General features: G+C 43.9%; 2 protein-coding genes and 1 pseudogene across 2 annotated transcripts in view; all 3 read left to right on the top strand.

Moving 5' to 3' along the window:
* The window catches only part of LOC126017555 (sentrin-specific protease 2-like), a 407,516-nt gene that overhangs the window by 105,580 nt on the left and 288,106 nt on the right, over nucleotides 1-13,830 (top strand). The gene's annotated exons all lie outside the window — the stretch shown is intronic.
* The window catches only part of RALY (RALY heterogeneous nuclear ribonucleoprotein), a 90,090-nt gene that overhangs the window by 29,467 nt on the left and 46,793 nt on the right, over nucleotides 1-13,830 (top strand). Inside the window, exon 2 of the mRNA XM_049779468.1 lies at nucleotides 5,479-5,557. The gene's annotated coding sequence lies outside the window, so the exon portion shown is untranslated. The remainder of the gene's footprint in view (nucleotides 1-5,478; nucleotides 5,558-13,830) is intronic.
* On the top strand, nucleotides 11,324-11,469 carry LOC126019497 (uncharacterized; annotated as a pseudogene).

Below are 13,830 nucleotides of genomic sequence, written 5' to 3'. Positions count from 1 at the left end.
GTCCCTTTTCCTCCCCTTTAATCCTCCTCTCCCTTCCCTCTCTTGCCCTCCCTTCGTCTTTCCTCTCCTCTCCCCTACCCTGCTCTCATCTTCCTCTCTTTTCTCTTGCTCCTCCCCCTATTCTTTAGCTCTCCTCTATTCTCTCTCTCTCTCTCTCTCTCTCTCTCTCTCTCTCTCTCTCTCTCTCTCTCTCTCTCTCTCTCTCCTCTCTCTCCTCTCTCTCCTCTCTCTCTCCCCCTCCCCCCCCCTGGCAGGCACAGGGGACCATATGGGATGCTGGGATTCGAACCACCCTCCTTCTGCATGAAAGGCAAACGCTTTACCTCCATGATATCTTTCAGGCCCTCTCTATTCTCTTTCCTCTCCCTCCCTCCCATACTGATAGAACAAGCTGTTAAAAGACATGACTGGGGGCCTAGAGAAATGAATGGTACAGGAATTAAGGAGTTACCCTTACATCACTGGAGGTCTCTCTGAAGGTCCCAGAGCACTGTTGGGTCTGAGCTTGATGGTTCCTGGCCCTGCACAGCTGAGCAGCATGAACTGTCTGGGCCTGATTGGTTCAGAATTGCTGTCTGGCCCCTTCACCCCCTGAGCACTGCTTGGGAAACCCTCCCTTCAGAAAAGACCTATAGCTTAAATTCGTCTCCTTTTCTCCTATTAACACATTAATTCTCACAAAATTCCTGTATTATAGACAGGGTAGAAATTGTACACCCATTTTATAGATGAGGAATCTGAAGTACAAATTAGAACTGTATTGCTGGGCTGAAAATGCAAAGCAAGAAGAGCAGCAGGAATGAAAATGGAAATCTGAACAGACTAATCTCTCTCTTTTTTTTTTTGGGGGGGGGGGCCACATCCGATGATGCTCAGGGGTTACTCCTGGCTGTCTTCTCAGAAATAGCTCCTGGCAGGCACGGGGGACCATATGGGACACTGGGATTCGAACCAACCACCTTTGGTCCTGGATTGGCTGCTTGCAAGGCAAACGCCGCTGTGCTATCTCTCCGGGCCCCAGACTAATCTCTTGAAAGCAGTAGAAATGAATCTACAATAAAGGAGAGAGCAGGGTCAATTGTGTTTAAAGTTTTAGCAGATGACAAGACCAGAGCTGGATGTAATGACATGGAAGAGATATTTCAAGAAAGTGACCATGGAAAGAAAAGATGCAGTATAATTTCATTAAGCTGCCAGACTTTGAGAATTAAGAACTATTTAGAGGTTGAGTGATAGCACAGTGGGTAGAGTGTTTCCCTTGAATGTGGCTAAACTGGGTTCAAAATCCCTGGTAACCTATATGGTCCTTTGAGCCTGGCAGGTGTAATTTCTGAGCAGAGCCAGGAGTAAACCTTGAGTGCTGTTGGGTGTGGCCCCCAAACCAAACTAATCAAAACAACAAAAAAATTATTTAAGTATGGGCAAATGAAGATAGGTATTCCAGATGAGCTAAGAACATGCACAAATGGGGCCCAGAGAGATAGCACAGAATTAGGGCACTTGCCTTGTATGCGGTGGACCTGGGGAAGGGACCCGGTTTGAATTCCAACATACCATATGATTCCCCAGCCTGCCAGGGATGTTTTCTGAGTGCAGTTAGGAGTAACTCCTGAGCACCACTGGGTGTGGCCCAACAACCAATCATCAATTAATAAATAAATAGAGTTAAAAAAAAATGGGGCCAGAGAGATAGCAGAGTGGTAGGGCTGGCTTTTGCCTTGCAAGCGGCTGACCCAGAACCAACGGTGGTTCAAATTCCAGCATCCTCTATGGTCCCCTCTGCCTGCCAGGAGCGCTTTCTGAGCACAGAGCCAGGAGTAACCCCTTCCTGGTGTGACCCAAAACAAAAAACAAACATAAAACCCCCCAAAAATAAAGGGCTTAGAGAGCCCACAGTAAAGGTAAGCGAGAAATTTGGACCAGTTTAGTTTACCTAGAGACCAAGTTAAAGTGAGTGGGAACATGAGATCTTTGATTTTGTTTATTTCAGTATCGAGCTATGCTGTTTTGTTTGTGTGTGTGAGTGGGGGTGCTGGCTGGGGGTGTCACTCATATTGTGCTTGTATAGGGATCGTGTGGTTCTGGGAATTGATCCAGGCTCTCATATTCAAGGGCAAGTACTGTACCAACTTGACAGTGGAAGGCAGGGAAGCAACTGGCAATTTGGATCCTATGGATTAGAGCAGGAGGGTGAGGAGAAATTAGTGCAACAGAAGCTGAGGAGGAGGCTACCATAGGTAGCAGCAGCCTGCCCTTAAAATGGAGTAAATGAGAAGAAATATTCCAGCAGTGTTGGCAAAAGATAATGAGATTTTGAATCAAGAGGAATTTGGCTCAGTAAGAAATAAAGAGCAGTTTGGATGGAGAGCTTTTAGATGAAGCAAAAGACCTGGCAATTGCAACAATAAGGTATGTAGGAAGGAAGGAGGGATTGGAGAGCATTGTTTTGGGACTAATAGAATGAGTTCTTATAAGACATTGCTGGGGGTGGCTGGAGAAATGGTACAAGAATTAAGGAGTTATCACATAGGCTCCCTTTTGATGAGAGCTAATTTATCAATTTTCTCTCACTACATGAGAGAATTGATAAATCATTCACTGAACTACAGAGGTGAAAGGAGATTGTTGGGTTTGCTCACATGTTGAATCGAAAGTGCTGGCATTCCAATGCCCTGACCACATTCATATTCTACCACTCAATACCTCTACCTTTGTCCTTTATCCAGGACCCGCAGAGATCCTTCAATGATGTGTTTCGCAATGCATGGAGGATAAATACTCCCCCACCCCCTTGGGTTCAGACCCTCTTTTTGTTCAAAAATGTGCACGGTGCTTAGCTTAATATCTAGGTTTTATTTTTCAAGGTGTGTTAAATTGTAATGACTATTTCATTGCTGTTTTTAGAGTTATAGTTTTGTGATCATGGTAGCTAGAGATTAAGAAGCCTCTGGCATCACTTGACTGTTAAGATTCAGGCATCAGGGGCCGGGCGGTGGCGCTGGAGGTAAGGTTCCTGCCTTGCCTGCGCTAACCTAGGACGGACCGCGGTTCGATCCCCCGGCGTCCCATATGGTCCCCCAAGAATCCAGGAGCAACTTCTGAGCGCATAGCCAGGAGTAACCCCTGAGCGTCACAGGGTGTGGCCCAAAAAACCAAAAAAAAAAAAAAAAAAAAAAAAAAAGAGCGGAAAAAAAAAACACTTAAAAAAAAAAAAAAGATTCAGGCATCAGGGGCCCGGAAGGTGGCGCTAGAGGTAAGGTGTCTGCCTTGCAAGTGCTAGTGTAGGACGGACTGCAGTTCGATCCCCGGCTTCCCATATGGTCCCCCCAACCCAGGGCGATTTCTAAGTGCATAGCCAGGAGTAGCCCCTGAGCGTCAAACGGGTGTGGCCCAAAGACCAAAAAAAAAAAAAGATTCAGGCATCATTCAATTGGTATTCAGTAAAAGCCTAAGTTATGTCAGTCTGGGTTAGAGAAAATATTCCCTGTCTTTTGTTTTTGAGATCTGGTTAAAATTCATGTCTTAAAAATTAGAATTTTTTGATTTAAATTTTAATTATTATATTTATTAGCCATATGTCTTTGGGGGCATTTGTTTACTTCTTTGTGCTTTGGTTTTCTCATTAGTAAAATAGACACTGTAACAACATAACTAACCATGTAAGACTGTTATACATGAAATGAGATTACAAATAAAGGGTTTACAGCTGTGTCTTGCCTGAGCTAGTTGTCTTCTCTGCAAAATCCTCTCCCCCACATATTTTAGGGAATATAAAGGGATTTCTCTGTTTTTCAGCTTGCTCACCTAGCAGACGAGGGATGAGTAGAGAAACTGAAAACCAGTTTCAGAAAGCTTGGAAGTTTGCCATAGCCAGTCTAGTTATTATGGAGAAACCTGGTCCCTGAAACTTTAGAGAAGGGGAATTAGATCTGTTTAGACAACCAGACTTTGATCTTGGGTGAGTCACTATCTGAATCAGTTTTATCACGTGGAAAAAGGAACATATTTATTCTCTCCATATTTATCTGGTGATTGATTCATTCTTTTTTTTTGGGGGGGGGTGCACACCCAGAAGTGCTCAGGGGTTACTCCTGACTGCACTCAGAAATCACTGCTGGCAGGCTTGGGGGACCATATTGGGTGCTGGGGTTTGAACCTGTGTTGGCCATGTGCAAGGCAAATGCCTTACCAGTTGTGCTATTGCTCAGGCTCCTTGTCTTTTTAAAACAATTTTTGGGTTATATGCAGCAGTGCTAAGGGGTTAGTTCTAGTGATACTTGAGGAACCATTAGGTGCCTGGCTGGACTCACTTGCACTTTATGGTTTAAAGTATAGTTCCAGTGTATTTTATTGTTCATCAGAGATAACCAGCTTTTTCGGCAATTTCTTCTTCTTCTTTTTTTTTTTTTTTTTTTGGCCACACCCGGCGGTGCTCAGGGCTTACTCCTGGCTGTCTGCTCAGAAATAGCTCCTGGCAGGCACGGGGGGACCATATGGGACACCAGGATTCGAACCAACCACCTTAGGTCCTGGATTGGCTGCTTGCAAGGCAAACTCCGCTGTGCTATCTCTCTGGGCCCACGGCGCTCAAAGGTTGCTCCTGGCTCTGTGCTCAGAAATTGCTCCTGGCAGACTCATGGGACCATATGGGATGCTGGGAATCAAACCTAGGTCTGTTGTGTGCAAGGCAAATACCCTACTGCAGTGCTATCGCTGAGACCCCAATTTCTCTCTCTCTCTCTCTCCTCTCTCTCTCTCCTCTCTCTCTCTCTCTCTCTCATCTCTCTCTCTCTCTCTCTCTCCTCTCTCTCTCTCCCTTCCTCCCTCTCCCTCCCTTCCTCCCCCCCTCTCCCCCCCCCTTTATGGGGCCTATCAAGTATTCCTCATCAGGTCTCCTGACTTTTCTGGGCCAATTGAGTCAGTGACTTGCCATACTCAGGACCACAGGATGCTAGGGATTGGGATGGTCAGCTAATATATAAGGCATGTACTCAGTTTACTATCTCTAACTGGAGGGTTCCTTTTCTTTGGGATGACAACTCCAAGTGGTGCTCAGAGGTACTCTTCCTTGGTTCTGTATTCAGGAATCACTCCTGATGAGCTTGTGGGGAACAGAGCTTGTGGTGGATGTCAGGTATTGAACCTAGGTTAACCCCTTGCAAAGCAGGCATCCCACCTGCTCTCTGGCCCCTTGAGTGCTTTTTTTTAAAAAGAAAACTGATAAAACAACCTCATGTTGCAAGCACTGGTGCTGCTGGGCTTTTTGCTACTATTCTGGTGTGTAGTGAGATTTCATTTTGATTTGTGTTGTCTTGATAATGATTTGTCATTCTTCTCATTCTGCTTTTTCTGAAAAACATGATTATTAACCTGCTGTTTTCTAGTTTGGAAGGGGAGATCAGTAACTTGTAATGCATTCACTAAGCTAAGTTTATGCCTGTCCTGAGCAGACCTTTAGCAGACTTCTCTCTTTTATAGGTTATAGGAATCTGGTTCTCAGAGGTAACTGGTTCTGTACCTATAACCCAAAGGAGGAAATTGCTGCCTGAACTCATAGGTGAGTGAGGGTGTGTGGGTTTGCCTTTTTTTTTTTTTTTCATAAGAAAATTTTCAATTGAATCACTGTGATATATTTACGAAGTTGCTTATGGTTGAGTTTCAGTCATAAGGTCCAATACCCATCCCTTCACCAGGGTACATTTCCCATCACCAGTGTCTCCAGTTGCCCTTCTCCTGCCTGCATCTATGGTAGACATTTTCATACCCCCCCTTGTCTCTCTCATCTATCAAAATCCATTTTATAGTTGAGGGAATCGAAACTCCGAGACTCTGGAAGTTGAAATAATTTGCTCGTGGTTTATATCTGGAAATCCATAACTGATTCTAGAGACCCCCCCCCCCCTTTAGACACTAGTTTGCAGTGTTGTTATTGAAGTGATATTCTTTCTATCTATCTATCTATCTATCTATCTATCTATCTATCTATCTATCTATCTATCTATCTATCTATCTATCTATCTATCTATCACTTTTATCTTCTTTCACACCCATTTTTATCCAGAGTCATCATTTCCAACTATCATTGCCATTGTTGTATTCTAGATCTATTCTCTGCCCTAACTGCATGCTGTTAGCTTCTTATCACAGACCAGCCTCTTGGTTGTCTGGGTTTGCTTTGGTCATGAGGACTACCTTGGGACAGAGTCACTCTCTCTCTCTCACACTCACATTCTCCTTTCCCCTCCCATTCTCTTCCCCCCTTCCCCCGCCCCCCACTCTTGTGTTTAGATTTGTGGTCATAGACAGACTTTTGCACGAGAATTGAACTGATTCTCTTGGGACATGGTCTGAGACCATTTAACATAAACAAGGCAGAGAAGGATCAATTTCTTGCTTCTGCCAGCTGATCCCTCCCTCCCTCCCTCCCTCCCTCCCTCCCTCCCTCCCTCCCTTTCCTTCCCTCCCTCCCTCCCTTTCCTTCCCCTCCTCTCCTCTCCTCCCTCCCTCCCTCCCTCCCTCCCTCCCTCCCTCCCTCCCTCCCTCCCTCCCTCCCTCCCTCCCTCAGTCCTTCATAGTTGAATTTCAGGTGTACAATGCTGCCAGCTGATTTCTGCTGGGGTTATTGTGGACCTGGTGCTAAATCCATCCTCCTATAAGCTCTCCTACAATTCTTAGAGAATTCCTGATTTTAGTCCTGCCAAGCACATATGTCCACTTCAGAAAATTTCTATATTTTTTTTTTATCAGTTTTGCACAATGAGATTGTAAAGGGTAGTAGGAAGGATGGAAAGAATGGAGTTATAAATGGGAAATCTGGGGAAGATTAGAGGAAGAAAGACTGCAGATAGTGAGACATGAAAAGAAATCTGCACATTAACAACCAATTGTAGGGGCCCGGAGAGATAACACAGCGGTGTTTGCCTTGCAAGCAGCTGATCCAGGACCAAAGGTGGTTGGTTCGAATCCTGGTGTCCCATATGGTCCCCCGTGCCTGCCAGGAGCTATTTCTGAGCAGACAGCCAGGAGTAACCCCTGAGCACCGCTGGGTGTGCCCCCCCCCAAAGAAAAAAACAAAAACCCAATTGTGGGGGCTAGTGTGGTGGTGCTAGAGGTAAGGTGTCTGCCTTGCAAGCGCTAGCAAGGAAGGACCGTGGTTCGATCCCCCGATGTTCCATATGGTCCCCGCAAACCAGGGGCAATTTTTGAGCGCTTAGCCAGGAGTAACCCTTGAGCATCACACGGTTGTGGCCCGAAAAACCACTTGTGTTTAGAGTTTTCATTTAATCTAGGCAGAAATTTCATTTTTATAGACGAGGAAACTGAGACTCTGGAAGTTGAAATAATTTTTAAATTTTTGTTTGTTTATTTTAGTTTTGGAGCCATGCCCAGCAGCACTAAGGGGTTACTCCTTGTTCTGTGCTCAGAAATCACTCCTTGCAGGTGGGGGGACCACCTGGGATTCTGGGGATCGAACCTGGGTCAACCGCTTGCAAGGCAAATGCCCTATTTGCTGTGCTATTGCTCTGGCCCCTTAGAAGTTGAAATAATTTGTTCATGGTTAATATCCCATAAACTGATTCTAGAGCTCAGGTCAGTCAAGTGTATATCAAAATAAAAAAATAATTACATCTCATTGAGGATTTAAGGAGGTTGAGATTGAGATTCTTCCTTTTTGTTAGGGACCCCCTTTCTGGAGGGGGGCGGCCACACCTAGCATCCTCAGGCGTTACTACTGGCTCTGTACTCAAGAATTAATCCTGGCTTAGGGGACATTATGTGGTACAAGGGATTGAATCCAGATAATACAGCTCCTTGTCTACTGTACGATCCTTCTGTCCAAGGGGGTGTGGTGGGGAATGGATGTCCATTTAGAGCAATTCAAAATTTTTATCTTTCCTTTTCTTGGAGGGAAAGAAAGCAAAGGTAGGCACACATCTAATGGTGTTCAGGGGTTCTGGTGGTGCTGAGATGGAACCTGGTCTTCACATGCACTCAATTTATTAAGCGTCTACAGCTACAGCAGTGACATGTTTTTTGTTTGTTTGTTTTTTGTTTTTGGGCCACACCCGGTGGTGCTCAGGGGTTACTCCTGGCTATCTGCTCAGAAATGGCTCCTGGCAGACATGGGGGACCAAATGGGACGCCGGGATTCGAACCAACCACCTTAGGTCCTGGATCGGCTGTTTGCAAGGCAAACACCGCTGTGCTATCTCTCTGGCCCTGATTTTGGGGGGGTGGGGTGGAATCACACCTGGCAGTGCTCAGGGGTTAACTCCTGGCTCTACACTCAGAAATTGCTCCTGGGGCCGGAGAGAGAGCGTGGAGGTAATGTGTTTGCCTTTCAAGCAGAAGGGTGGTGGTTTGAATACTGGTGTCTCATATGGTCTTCTGAGCCTGCCAGGACCAATTTCTGAGCGTAGAGCCAGGAGTAACCCCTGAGCACTGCCGGGTGTGACCCAAAAATAAAACAAACAAAATAGCTCTTTTTTTTTGCTATCTCTCTGGCCCCAGCAGTGACATTTTTATTCAGGATACCCAGACTCAGAAAGATATTTTGAATAGAACTTTTCAAACATCAAGGCCAAATATGACTAAAAGGAGAGGAAAGCATCTATAGCACCTGGGACCACATAATCTGATATTAGGATAAATAGCTGTCTGGGTGGCAGTTTGGGTTCTTATCTTAATCTTTAGCAGACCATGAATAGAGACTGTATATCCATGTAAAATGGAAGCGTAGTCCCAGAACGGCCTTCTCCCTACCACTCATTCAAGGATATTGTGGAGAATCAGTTGAGAAATGCCAATTAGAAAGCTTTGTGAATTGTAGGGCCGGGCGGTGGCGCTGGAGGTAAGGTGCCTGCCTTACCTGCGCTAGCCTAGGAGACGGACCGCGGTTCGATCCCCCGGCGTCCCATATGGTCCCCCAAGCCAGGAGCGACTTCTGAGCGCATAGCCAGGAGTAACCCCTGAGCGTTACCGGGTGTGGCCCAAAAACCAAAGGAAAAAAAAAAAAAAAGAAAGCTTTGTGAATTGTAAAACAGCATAATATAAGAGTTGAAGAAAGCATCATAACATTGGGGCACCTCAGTCTCTAATGTTTGCTGTTCCTCCCCAGTGGTAAAAGAAAGGAAATTTACACTGTAAATTTTCTTCTGTGTCTTTCCTTCCTTTTGCTGTCCCCCATTAACCTCGGTATGTATCTTTGGTGTATACCCTCCCTGCACCCAAAGAACAAAGCAAGAAGGAACCAGAGTAGTGTCATATTTAAGCTCTTGCCAAACATAATTTATTCTTCTTTTTACACATTGTTGTAACAGGCTAACCAATCTGATTTTTTAAACCAGCATACAATTTAAAATAGCATATAAAAAAATGGGAAGAGGAGTTGCTCTATTATCTGTAGTTAATGATGAGAGCTGGTGGAGTAACAAAAGAACACCGAGCACATAGCACCACAGTAAGGAGAGGTAGAGCTAGGAATTTTGGGCTAGGAGGTTTGCAAGGCTAAATCCTGGCTCTGTGCTCAGGTAATTTTCTGTGATGCTGGGGATTGGAACATATGTGGGAGATCATATGTGGTTCCTTAGCCTCTGTCTCATCTCTCTAACCTGGGGCTTGGTAATTTTAAAGGTAGTTTTAGGTTCCCTCTTGAAACTAGAGATAACGGAAAATAGGAATAAACTATGGGTGTGTCATATTATAAGGTGCTAGACTGCTCTAAATGAGTTGATTTCATAGCAGCTTTGGAGAGATAGTGATGATTTTTAGATAGGAGCACACAATGATTGGAAGAGCCAGGCATAATCCTTAGAAAAATCTAGTTTTATAGAAGAAGGTGATTTCTACTGTTCTCATTGACTGTTTCTTGATGACTTAAAACATTATTTAACTTCTCGGCTAGTGAAGAAAAGGTTTTTCTATTGTACTTTACATTATCTTCTTTTTTTTTGGAGGGGCGGGGTCCACACTCGGTGGCACTTAGGGTTTACTCCTGGCTCTGCACTCAGAAATTATTCCTGGCAGGCTTGGGGGATCATGTGGGAGCTGGGGCTCAAAACCAGGTCCCTTCCGGGTCAGCCATGGGCTATGCAAGCGCCCTACCACTGTGCTATCACTCCTGTCTCCGTAGTTTACTTTCTAAGAGAAGAAAACAGGTCATTAATTAGATATAAAGGAAAACAATGCAGAATATAGATAGGCAGGGTCTCACATAAGCCTCTCAGAAAATAAAGATTGTACGCAAGAACCAAAGGAGTGAGTTCTGTGTTTATCTTGGGGAATAACGTTCAGTAACTTTAGGATCCTTGAAAAGGGATTTTGTTTATGTGTTTGGAACAAGGAGACCAGTGTGGCTACAGAGGAATTGAGCAATGGGAGTGGATTATGAAGAAGTAAGTCACAAGGGTAGACAGACCCAGATTGTACATTAGCAATAGAAATCCACCGAAGAGCTTTGAACAGTGAAATGACATAACTGACGTCTGTTAGGAAATAAAAATCTCTCTTCCCAGTTGTACCAGTTTGGACTCAGCTATAAGGCTGAAAAGAACTGTTAAGAGGAGAAACTTCCCAGTCTTAGGGACAAAGTATTTGCAAGTACATTTTCTTTTCTTTTGACATTGGTGTGCAAAGCAAATGCCCTACTGCTATGCTATTGCTCTGGCCCCCCAAGTACATTTTATTCTATTTGTAATTGAGTGTTTGAATGGAGGATTTTGTTGATTGTATGTTTTCCCTTTCTTACTGATGTTGTAGCTGTTTGGACAATGATCAGGGGTCTCACACACATGATTGGATTGCTTTTATACTTTATATATATATATATATATTTTTTTTTTTTTTTAATTTGAGCCTGTATACACTTGCTGTGCAATGAAGACAACACATTTTGTTGTGTCAGTGGGGATCAGAAGGGGCCGGAGAGATAGCATGGAGGTAGCATTTGCCTTACATGCTGAAGACGGTGGTTCGAATCCTGGCATCCCATATGGTCCCCCGTGTCTGCCAGGGGCGATTTCTGAGCATAGAGCCAGGAGTAACCCCTGAGCACTGCCGGATGTGACCCAAAAACCAAAAACAAAACAAAAAGAAAATGGGGATCAGAAATGGTAGTGGTGCTCAGTGTATGTGAGTAGCATCAAGAATTCAACCCATGGCCTCACACTCGAAAAACATGCGCTTTTTGTCCTTAGGCCACACCTCGTTGCCCTCATGGTATTATACAGTGCCAAGGTTCAAGCTGGGGTTTTGCATGCTAGGCAGAAATCACCAGTGAAGCAATGTGGGCCTGTGCTTTAGTGTGTTAGAAAATTTTAAATTAATACTTACCTGGCAGGGGCGATTCCATGATCACGAAGGTGGTTTCCCCAGGGTGAGGCTCGGCCATTGCACTCCGGGCATGCTGACCCCTGCGATTTCCCCAAATGTGGGAAACTCGACTGTAATTTATGGTAGTGTGGGACTGCAAATAAGAAAAAAAAAAAAAAGAAAATTTTAAATTCATGTTTCTTGTGGGTCTACTCAGATTTTTTTTATTTCCTCATGAATCACTTTATTTAGTTATTGACACACCCAGACGAGCTCAGGGCTTCCTCCTGATTCTAAGCTCTGGTGTCACTACAAATGGGACTTCGTGGATAATATATGGTGTTGAGGATTGAACGTGGGTCAGCCATGAGCAAAGAAAGTGCCCTACTCAATATAGAATTTCTCTAGCCCTTTCATGAGTCACTTTTAATACTTTCTGTTTTTCCGGTAATTTATTTCAACTAATTCTTAGGAATCCAGAGTGTTTATAGCAATAATTGCTTGTATTGCATCATGTGACATCATCTCAGCTTAGGTTGTAAACAATACAGTACATTTTTTTTTAAAATTTTTATTTTGAATTATGAGAACAAAAGATGCAAAGAAAGAGGACAAGGTAAAGTTACAGTGGAAGGACAATCACCCGTAACATAATTCTCAGAAGAAGTCCCCTTGCTGATATCTTAACTTTGAACTTTCAGCCAAAGAACGTTAAGATGAAATAAAACAGAATCCATGTGCGATTATTTTGTCCCTCGAGTCCCCAGATTGTAGCACATTATAATATTTCTTAACAGCACACAAGGCAGTCTAAAGCCATCAAACTTACGTAACTCCTTTAACATTAGAGGCATAGTATTTTTTACATTTCCATGTACATGAATATTAGCTTAAGTTAACCTCAAATTTTAAGTGGGTGCGTTTTAAGGATTAGAGTCAAAGGAGCACAGTAAAAACGTTGATAGAGTGGCAATTGTTGTTTGCATAGGCCCACCAAAATATGAGAGGCATGGAAAGGAATAACCTTGGCCTAAATACAAAGAGATCCTACCCCTGAAGTTTCCTGGCATAAGACCAGCTCTAGGCTTCAGGCAAGTTATCGTCCGATCCAAGACATTGTCCGTAGTGCCAACACACTTTTCACACAGTCTCTGTTGTTGGTATCATGTTTCTGTATTAATCTGCATGCCCTACATTGAAGTCATGATGTGGAGTGTCTTCTCGTTTCACCTCACCATGAAAGGGCAATGCAGGAAGCCCTTTCCAATACAGTACATTTTGCATTCATATGCCATTATATCATACACTTCCAATGAATACTGTCAGAACTATGTAGCTCAGATTTAGACTGCTTTGAATTGCAGTGCCTTTACTATACATACAAGATTTAATTATGGAAAAGTACTTTAAATTTTTTTCTGCCATCATTCTTCAGCAGTAACTATCAAATTAGTATAGATCTTTTATTGTGTTACAATGTTTGATTTAAAAAAATTGCTGCTAACAAAATGGTTAATAGGGGACCATATTTTTTTTTTTTTTTTTGGTTTTTGGGTCACACCCGGCAGTGCTCAGGGGTTACTCCTGGCTCTAGGCTCAGAAATCACCCCTGGCAGGCACAGGGGACCATATGGGATGCCGAGATTCGAACCACCATTCTTCTGCATGAAAGGCAAACACCTTACTTTCATGTTATCTCTCCAGCCTTACAGCATTTTTCTTACAAGCAGTTGGAATGGGTTTATTTTTGGAACTGCACATGGTTCCAGAGCCTCTCCATGAGTGATCCCTGAGCACAAAATCAGGAGGAAGCCCAGAACATAGCTGCAATTTTCAAAAAGAAAAACAAAAAAACCACAAAATGTTTAATAGGGAAGAAGATGAAAAAAAAAAAAACCCAGTCACATTAGGAGCAGGAGAGAATACAACAGGTATGATACCTTGCATACGCTGACCAGGTTCAATTCCTGGCATTCCAGATGGTCTTCCAACCATCACTAGTAATGATTCCTGAATCTAGCACATTGAGTGAGCACTGCCTGGTGTGGTCCCATTTATCATCATATCCCCATTTTTATTTTTAAAAGAAATAGGGGGCCTGAGCGATAGTACAGTGGTAGGGCATTTACTTTGCATTTGGCTGACCCAGGACGGACCTCGGTTCGATCTCTGGCGTCCCATATGGTCCTCCAAGCCAGGAGCGATTTCTGAGTGCATAGCCAGGAGTATTACCCCTGAGTGTCACTGGGTGTGGCCCAGACACTCCTCCCTAAAAAAAAAAAAAGGAAATAGGGGCCAGAGAGATAGTGTGGTCATAGACAGGTAGGGTACTTGCTTTGCACACCTTTGACACAGGTCCCCATCATCCCAGATGATTCCCTGAGTTAACTCTTAGGATTGCTGGATGGGTGACCCCCCCCCCCCCCAAATTTAAGAAATATTTAATAGTATATATAAATGGACCAGTGAAATAGAACAGGGAGCAGGATGCTGACTTTGCATATGGCTGGCCCAGATTTG

This window comes from Suncus etruscus, chromosome 9 (assembly GCF_024139225.1).
Source record: "Suncus etruscus isolate mSunEtr1 chromosome 9, mSunEtr1.pri.cur, whole genome shotgun sequence".
Classification (NCBI taxonomy): domain Eukaryota; kingdom Metazoa; phylum Chordata; class Mammalia; order Eulipotyphla; family Soricidae; genus Suncus; species Suncus etruscus.
This window is presented reverse-complemented; position numbering and strand designations above follow the sequence as displayed.